Source organism: Palaemon carinicauda, chromosome 21 (assembly GCF_036898095.1).
Source record: "Palaemon carinicauda isolate YSFRI2023 chromosome 21, ASM3689809v2, whole genome shotgun sequence".
Taxonomy (NCBI): domain Eukaryota; kingdom Metazoa; phylum Arthropoda; class Malacostraca; order Decapoda; family Palaemonidae; genus Palaemon; species Palaemon carinicauda.
The window spans coordinates 24,827,060-24,836,278 of record NC_090745.1 but is presented as its reverse complement, the minus strand read 5'-3'; positions in this window follow the sequence as shown (position 1 = coordinate 24,836,278).

Sequence of the window (9,219 nt, the reverse complement as noted above, 5' to 3'; positions counted from 1 at the left end):
TATCTTTAGAGTTTTTGATCAAATTTCTCAGGATATGGTTATAGTTGCCCCTTGAGATTTGTATAGTTTTCTGGCAGTTTTCCAACAAAGTCTTTTGTGCAGCTCTTTTACATAGGTTTTCAGATTGTTGCTCAAAGACGCCATTACAGTTTTTCGAGTACTATTTTCCAAAAGGTCTTTAAAATATGTAAGCGGCTTAGGGTTTCCTGATACTGAATCGGATACGATGTAAAATATAATATGCTAATTAGACGTACACATGGATATAGCTCTGTACAGTATATATTAATATATGGGCCTACACGTGAATATATATCTGAAATGTATATTTTTATATTTGGAATATCACACACATATTTCTCTTTAAAGGATATTTTTGTCTGAGGATATATGGATATATCTCTGTAACGTATATTTTCTTATGTGGGAGAACACATAAATATGTCCCTTTAAAGAATATATCTCCGTGTGGGCGCACGCATAGACATGTCTCTTTAAAGAATATTTTTTTTTTTTAATTTGGGTGCACACATAAATATATTGTAAAGTATATTTTTTCTATATGGGTGCACATAAATAGGTCTCTAGAGTATCGAGATAACTTGGGAAATCTAACTGAGGCCCTTCGTGTCAATAGTCGTAGGAGGAGATGATGATGATAATATATGTGGACATATGAATATATCTTTGTAACATATTTTTCTATGTCGGAGCACACACAAATATGTCTCTGTAAAGAATATTTTTCTATGTTGACGCTCTCATAGATATATCAAAACACGCAGATTAATGTGCAATCCGGAATGCAAGTGTATAAAGGCTGGTACAATCTAAATTACGAAGGAAGTTATCTCGTCCCATAACATTTTATGCGACAGAGGACAAATGACATCCAAAATCACTCTTAACTCACAAGGCAATACTCATTCATCTTAAGAAGAAAGTGTTTTATAATTATTTTTTTTTCCATTCATGGCTAGATATTATGTATATATATATATATATATATATATGTAATATATGTGTGTGTGTATATATATACATATATATATATATATATATATATATTACTTTTTTTAATTCGTGTTAGATCTTGATGCTAATTACTATTGCCTTTTTTTAGAAGAAAGTTTGAAAAAGTCTTATTCAAATCAGTGCTAAATATATGTGCGTATATATATATATATATATATATATTTATATATATACACACACAGATATATTTAGCACATTTCGTGTTGGATCTTGATGCTATTTATCGGGATTTTTTAAGTCTTATTACATCATGTTAAATAATAATGTGAAAAAGATATTTTAACATTTTTTATAATTCGTTATACTAAATATTAAATATAAAAGGGTATTACCAATGCTGTTTATATCTTGATGTTAAGTTGCAATGATAAAGTTTTTTATGATTAGCCTTGTCATGATGTTAGATAATTATAAAATTTAAAAACCTTATTTTATCTCGAGGTTAGTATTTATAAGAAAAGTTGATTAATTTTTTTATTCTTGTTTCATTGATGTTGATTGAGAAAGAGGAAAGCTTTTGTAGAATTCGTGTTATATGTATTTTTTATATAATGATGTTTCTCATAATTCGGAAGAATAAAAAGAGGATTAAATTATAAATTTCCTTGAAGCGAATGGACGGAAATGATAGTTCATAGTATTTATTAACTATTTTTATATAATGATTAATGTTTCAAAATATTTTTAAAAAGTCAAATAAGAAATGTTTGATGCAACATTTGATGAAGAAGACTGGGGTTAAAGATTAACCATTATTAATTTGGTCCAAAATAGAATGATTAGGAAAAGCTCATCAAATGTTGAAAATACAATATTCTAAAATGGGAAAGTTTCTTCAAGTTCCACGCTACGACAAAAAATGCTTGAATATTGAAAAGTTTTCAGAGTTAGATACTAAAACCAAAGTAAAAAGATCATTTATACAGCAACTAGTGTACGCGAACACAGATTGAGCCCTTCCCAACCCTCCCCCTTTCCTGACTACAACACGGCAGTTGTGGTTTCTCATTTTACCGCTTAGAGTACCTATCTCACCAGGGTATGACTACTCAATCGCCTTTCCCGAGGGACGGGAAAAGAACGAGTAGTTATACGTCTGGCAATGCCGCTCTGAGTGACCGTAAAGATGTATATATATATATATATAAATATATATATATATATATATATATGTATATATGTGTGTGTGCGTGTATGTGTATGTATATATATATATATATATATACACAAACAGTATATATGGACAGATAATTGCTCTTTATTATATATGAGAGGTGAATTACTGTATCCCAAAATGAATAGGCCTAAATAGTAAAGAGATAAAACTTAAAATTATATAATATATAAATTTCTAAAACTTAGGCGACTAAAAAGTTATTTTCAATCTGTCCCAAAACTTAATGAACGAGAAAGAGATATTTTATCGTAGGAGTACTGAGTAGGTCATTGGGTCGAAGTTATTAGAAGTTAACGACTTGGTAATGAGTTTGATATTTAGGAGATGGCATCTTCAGGTCTCTCTCTCTCTCTCTCTCTCTCTCTCTCTCTCTCTCTTTAATTTTGATAGTGATTTTCTATTATATTTATATGGCTAAGACTAACCAACAGCAGTTGTAGGCATTTTTTTTTCGTCAAGTGTTTCTGTATAAATAGTAAATTAAGGTAACCTCTTTGGATGAGACATAATATTACTTATAAAATATGGACAAGTTTATTACTACAAGTGGTGACATTTCTATACAATTGAAATTACTTTCAAGCATAACTATGTAAGAACGTTTGCTGTAGTTATATTAGGGTTTTTATGAAATTATTTAAAGTTTTTTTCATATTAGAAAAATGGAGTAGAAAGTTATCTAAACATATCAATGGTAGAATTTATTAAGCAGGACACTATTTACAACAATAACTGCTTGCTATTGGTATTTCAACTGTTTTTTAAGACCAGTTATGTTGCAATAAGAATATTATTTATTATTACTTGGGAAGCTACAAACGTAGTTGTAAAAGCAGGATGCTATAAGCCCAAGGGATTCAACAGGGAAAAATAGCCCATTGAGGAAAGGAAATAAGGAAACAGATGGAATAGTGTGCTCAAGTGTTTTATGCTCTCCATCTAATGAACCTTTGAGGATTGTGGAGGGGCGAGCAGTCAGAGGAAAAAAAGGATCACAAACATTTTGGGTTGAGTAGGGGAAGGTAGAATACGAAATATGATGCCACAGTAAAGTAGAGAGAGTTAAGGGCCTGTAATCAAAGTATATATATATATATATATATATAAATATATATATATATATTTATATATATATGTGTGTGTGTGTGTGTGATCACGCTGAGCTCTCCCCGTCCCCAGGGTAGCGGAGAGAGGGAGTAGTCATATCCTGGTGAAAGTGGGTGCTTGTGCGTATCTATCGTGTGACGGGTCACGTACACTATTTCATGAATAATGTATTCCAATTGTTCATGTAAGCTCATTAAGTATTCTGGGGTACTTGTAAGGTGTTTCGATAAGTTATTATCATTATTATTATTATTATTATTATTATTATTATTATTATCAATACTTGCTAAGTTACAACACTAGTTGGAAAAGCAGGATGCTATAAGCCCAGGGGCTCCAGCAGGGGAAATAGACCAGTGAGGAAAGGAAACAAGAAAAAAAAATTAAGAACAGTAACAACATTAAAATAGATATTACATAAGTAAACTATAAAAACTTTAACAAAATAAGAGGAAGAGAAATAAGATAGAATAGTGTGCCCAAGTGTACTCTCAAGCAAGAGAACTCTACCCCAAGACAGTGGAAGACCATAGTACAGAGGCTATGGCACTACCCAAAGCGAACCCAACGGTTTGAGTTTGGAGTGTCCTCCTAGAAGAGATGCTTACCAAAGCTAAAGAGTTTCTTCTACTCTTACCAAGAGGAAAGTAGCCACTGAACAATTACAGTGCAGTACTTAACCCCTTTGGTGAAGAAGAACTGTTTGATAATCATAGTAGTGTTGTCAAGGGTATGAGGACAGAGAAGAATATGTAATGAATAAGCCAGACCATTCGGTGTATGTGTAGGCAGTGGAAAAATGAACCGTAACCAGAAAGAAGGATCCAATGTAGTACTGTGTGGCCAGTCAAAGGACCTCATATCACTCTAGCTGTGCTATCTCAACTGGTGGCTAGTTTCCTGGCCAACCTACTACCTATTAGATTCATTTGCAACAAATGAGGTGAGATTATGGTCAGCGTAAAGCATCCATTCAAACCCAATCTGGCAAAGAGTCTTATAACCACAGGGAAACGTTTACCTCTACTGTAGATGCTGGGACAGTAAATAGAGAGAGAGAGAGAGAGAGAGAGAGAGAGAGAGAGAGAGAGAACCTACGACATGTAGAAACTCGAAACAGTCTCAAGGTTATAACGCACTATATCCCCTTTTCTTTGATACGGCAATTTCATCCGTACTGTCGAGGAACGCTAGGGAATTTTTCTTTGTGTTCGTTTTGGACAATTGTCACTTTATGATCCTAGAACGATGCTGTGTTTCCCTTCTTTATCCCTCTCCTCCCCCTCCCCCTCTCCCTCCACCTCCGCTTCCCCCCCCCCCCCCTCCCCAGATGCAACGTTTGGCTATAAACCCATGGATTGTCATTGTGTTGCTCTGATTTCTGTCTTATCTTTTTTTTTTAGTTTTGTTTTGGGTTGGGGGGAATTATTGGGCATGTTGGGGCATAATTTTTGTTAGGTCATGTTACACACAGGTTTTTTTTTTTAGAGAGAGAGAGAGAGAGAGAGAGAGAGAGAGAGAGAGAGTATGCCATTGATAATTACGGTTAGTCATTTATTAACTTGGGGAATATTCTGTGGTTATGGAGAGAGAGAGAGAGAGAATTCTAGTATGTCATTAATAATTACGGTTGGTCATTTATTAACTTGGGGAATATTCTGTGGTTATATATATATATATATATATATATAGAGAGAGAGAGAGAGAGAGAGAGAGAGAGAGAGAGAGAGATGGTGTTGGGTTCCCGGAAAGAATTAATGTGATTATGCGAGGAGTAAATAAGACATTTGAAGTTCTTATGCTAATAGTTAACTTTATTTGTTCTTTGGATGTTTTTGCAGAAAAAAATCGATCACATTGTTAATACTTCTACATTGTTTTCGTTTTGATCTGGTTTTTTCTTTTACTGGTGTAAAGATTCTATTTTTTTTTTTTTTTTGTCCTTACGAGACCTATGCCTAACAGGTATTACGAAGGTTAGTTTTCGTTTAAATATGATAACGTCAAGGGGAAGCTCTCAAGCTGAGTTTGTATTAGGTTGTATTCTTTATTCATCTAATATTCATAATGTGTATATATATATATATATATATATAATTTTGAATTTTGTACTTCTATTTTTTTCGCAATTATAGCTGATCTCTGTTTACTACCAAATTTAATTTTGATTCTTAAACCCAATTTGAAATCACCTATATAATCTATTTGAAATCCTTTTATAGTTCCCTGTCACTTACTGTATCGTCAGAAATGATGAACAATGTTTTATTCCAAATTGGTCTTCATTTTATTAACTAGATTTAAAATATGTAAATTTAATAAAAATTTCACCCATAATTTTCCCGCAATCTGTGCATTTCCACAGTGCTGATTCCAAGCATTCCACGCTAGTCATGGAACAGCGCAAAGGTTGCTATAACCAATGCCTAGAATATTTTTCCCTTTATCCGAAAATAATATACCTGAGCGCAGCATTCCTCCTCCAGCGAATTTTATTTCTCTACGATAACCGTATTTTTTCCCCGGAAGCATATTCTTTGCTGAACATAATTTCGAATAATGATGAGAAAACTCATGGCTGGTCCCAGTCGCACGGATCCGCTCAGCGGTGGGCCTTTTCTACACCTGATTTTCAGGGTTTTGGTAGGTTGAACTGTCATCGAGCTCTCGGAAGCACAAACATGACCGCGCGCGCGCGCGCACACACACACACACACACATATATATATATATATATACAGTATATATATATATATATATATAGAATATACAGAATATACATATTTTTATATATTTTTGGATATGTAATATATACGTAAGTATATATATATATATATATATGTATGTATGTATGTATGTATGTATACACATATTTCTATTCAAATGATGTTATCATTTGTATACATTATAATTGTGAGAATCTTTGATATCCATCAAAATTTTTGAAAGTTCAAAATGACAGAAAACCATAATCCTGAGTTGTTACTTTGTAGAATAATGAAAATTATTCATACAAGTTCTAATCTATGTTCAAACGGTGAAACGAAAATCAGATTACCTTCCGGGTGGGAAACAATTAACTTTTCGTGAGTTTTGAATACGAAACCGATGCGGAAAAGTGAAATAACAAGATGCGCAAACTTTAAATGGAAAACCAGCGGATAAAAAAGAATGTCTAGGAACTTTCCTCTTTAGGTGATAACAGACTCACCTTTTGAATTGGGGGAGAACACGGTACTCCGGGAACAATGGTGTTGCTAAAGCATTTCGAAATTTAAATTCAATGCTTTTCCGAAGAAGTCTGAAGCTGCTGCTTTTTTGGGGCCCTCTTTTCCCTTCTCACCTTGGGACTTTAATGGCCTGCCTGAAGGATCATGATAGTTCTCTCTATGTCGCACACCTTTCCTTTTTCACAAGGTGTGCTGGGACATTGTAATCGGCTGCAGTCCCGTTTGCGTCAGAATTTCTTTAATTATATGCAGTTCCTAATTATTCCCATCTATATCAAAGGGTTTAAAGGTCGTTCATAAATGATATAAGCAAGGGACAATGCCGTATAGCACCCAAGCTAGGACCAGGGAGGGATAGGCAAGACCTAAAGGATCCCACAAATACCACATCTCTAACTCACAAGGATGGTGAGGTTGCAGACTCTATAAGAGACTATCAGGCTTGAACGGGTTTCGAACCCCAGTCCAACATATCAGTAGGCAGGGACGTTTCCAATAGGCTGCCATAACCCTGGATTTGACGAAGCTATGACGTGTGTGATTCCTTTTGCAGCTTTAGCGATGTATTTGATCGCTGAATATTTGGTGATAGAAAAACCTTCTTCCATTAATTTTCAAAACCTCCGAGTACAGACTTTGGTGAAGGTTCCTAGATCAGTTCTTTAACTGGTGTAATATGCTAAAGGTTCCAGCTGTGGGAGACCACACTATGTTATGAAAAATATTAATACTTAGTTTTCCACCGGTATGTATTGGTCCCTCTTAAATCATATACAAGAAAGCCTGGTCGTGTTTTTAATTATTTTTGTATCTACAAAATGATGGTATTAATCAAGAACTTATGTTGCAGCTCCGATGTGCTACTATTTCTTTTATGTAATAAAGTGCAGGTGTCCGGCTGTCTGTCCATCTATCTATCTATCTATCTATTTACATATATATATATATATATATATATCCGGTCACGTTCCTCTCCCCATCCCACTGGTAGGGGACGAGGGAGTAGTCATACCATGGTAAGGTGGGGCGTGCATGTGTATGCATATCCCTAAATATTTAACCCTCATTTTCGACGGGCCAAGTACACTAGTTATTGTAATTTTTTAAAATTTTGAAGTTGATGTGTCCCTTTTAAAGAAAAGGACGATCTGTATTTTGACCGTCGGTGGAGAACCTCTTATCATCCTCTATAGCTATTGTCGTACAAAACTCCAAGAAATGTTGTGTGATATCGTTTTCACCAAGAAGTAAATCCCAAAATCTGTGAGGTTTGTTTTCATAAATCTGCAATCGGTTGGCCATAATGCCATCGCGAAGGTGCAATTACTCTTAACCTTTCCACAAATGACGTCAGGGTGTCATATATCAACGAATACAGTAAGTTACGGAAAGTTATTACCTACCTATCATGGCTAATTGGTCGGGATTACGGGAGATTGAGACGGCCAGATTACGAGGGATGTCAAATCTTGGCATTTTGTCCCGATAGTGATTAGGTTTTAAAGTAAGTGAAATATTAAATATAGGTTATTACCAGCTGTACAGGGAAGGGCCTCTGATGACTTAATCTAGCAGAGTTCGCCGATGAAAAGTGGGGCGAAATGAGGAGGGATGGGATGGCTAACCGAAATGGTTGGGTGTGGGGAAAGGGTAATGGGGGCGGGGTGTTGCTGGATGTGGGGCTGGTGGGTCCAGTTGGAAGGGGGGAGGGCGAGTTTGGGTTACTTGTGGGGCGGGCCAGTCGCCGAGAAGCTGCCGTCGGTCTCGCTACCTTCAATCGACGCGCTCCCTTCCTCGAGCTTTCCAAAACTCATTCCTCGTGGTGTGTTCCGGAGGAATCCCCCTCCCTCCCCCCCTCTTCCTCGTGTTGGGGGCTCCACGTATCGCTACTTAGTTGGTCTAACCATCTCTCTAAAATTTGCATAATTTTTTTTTTTTTTATTATTAATTCCCCCGGATGGTTCCTCTAAAAACCTACCAATTCTCTTGAGGGGGACATGACCCCCCCGTTGGAGTTGAAAGCTCATCTTCCGCCCCTCCATGACCCACTCAACCCCCCCTCTACGTGTATTTTTTTTCTCGGGGCTGATCCTCGAAGAGGATTGGGATGAATCTTTTTACAGTGCTGTTTTAATCAATGCCATCCGGGTGAATGATTTTTTTCCGTTTTAATTTTGTTATTAATATTGAAAATAAAAATGCAGTTTGTGTCAGTTATTTTTTCGAAGAATCGAGTGAATAGTGCTCCAAGATATACTGTATTTTTTTGTCTCCGGAAGAAGGAAGAGGAAAGGAGGGTGAGATGTTACCTGTCTGACAGCGTTCACCTGGTTTGGCCTCTATATCTCTATCTCCTTCTCTCTCTTCCCATCTCTCTATCTGCATATCTCTCAACCTAAGGAGATAAAAGGAGCGCGAGAGAAGCCCCAAGACAGATGCCAAGGATCTCTTCTCAGGGAAGACGCCGGGCGTGACATTTGGTGCTGCCCTTGACATCATCAGAGGAGCCTTCGCCCTTCATTTAATTTCTCCTGCAGGAAGAACAACAGGAAAGGAGGATGCTGCTGCTCCTACTTCTGCTGCAGTGACTGCTGCTGCTGCAACAATTACAGCCCTCCGTTCTAGAATGTTTTTCAGATATGTGAATCAAAGCATTGTTTTGACAGTTTG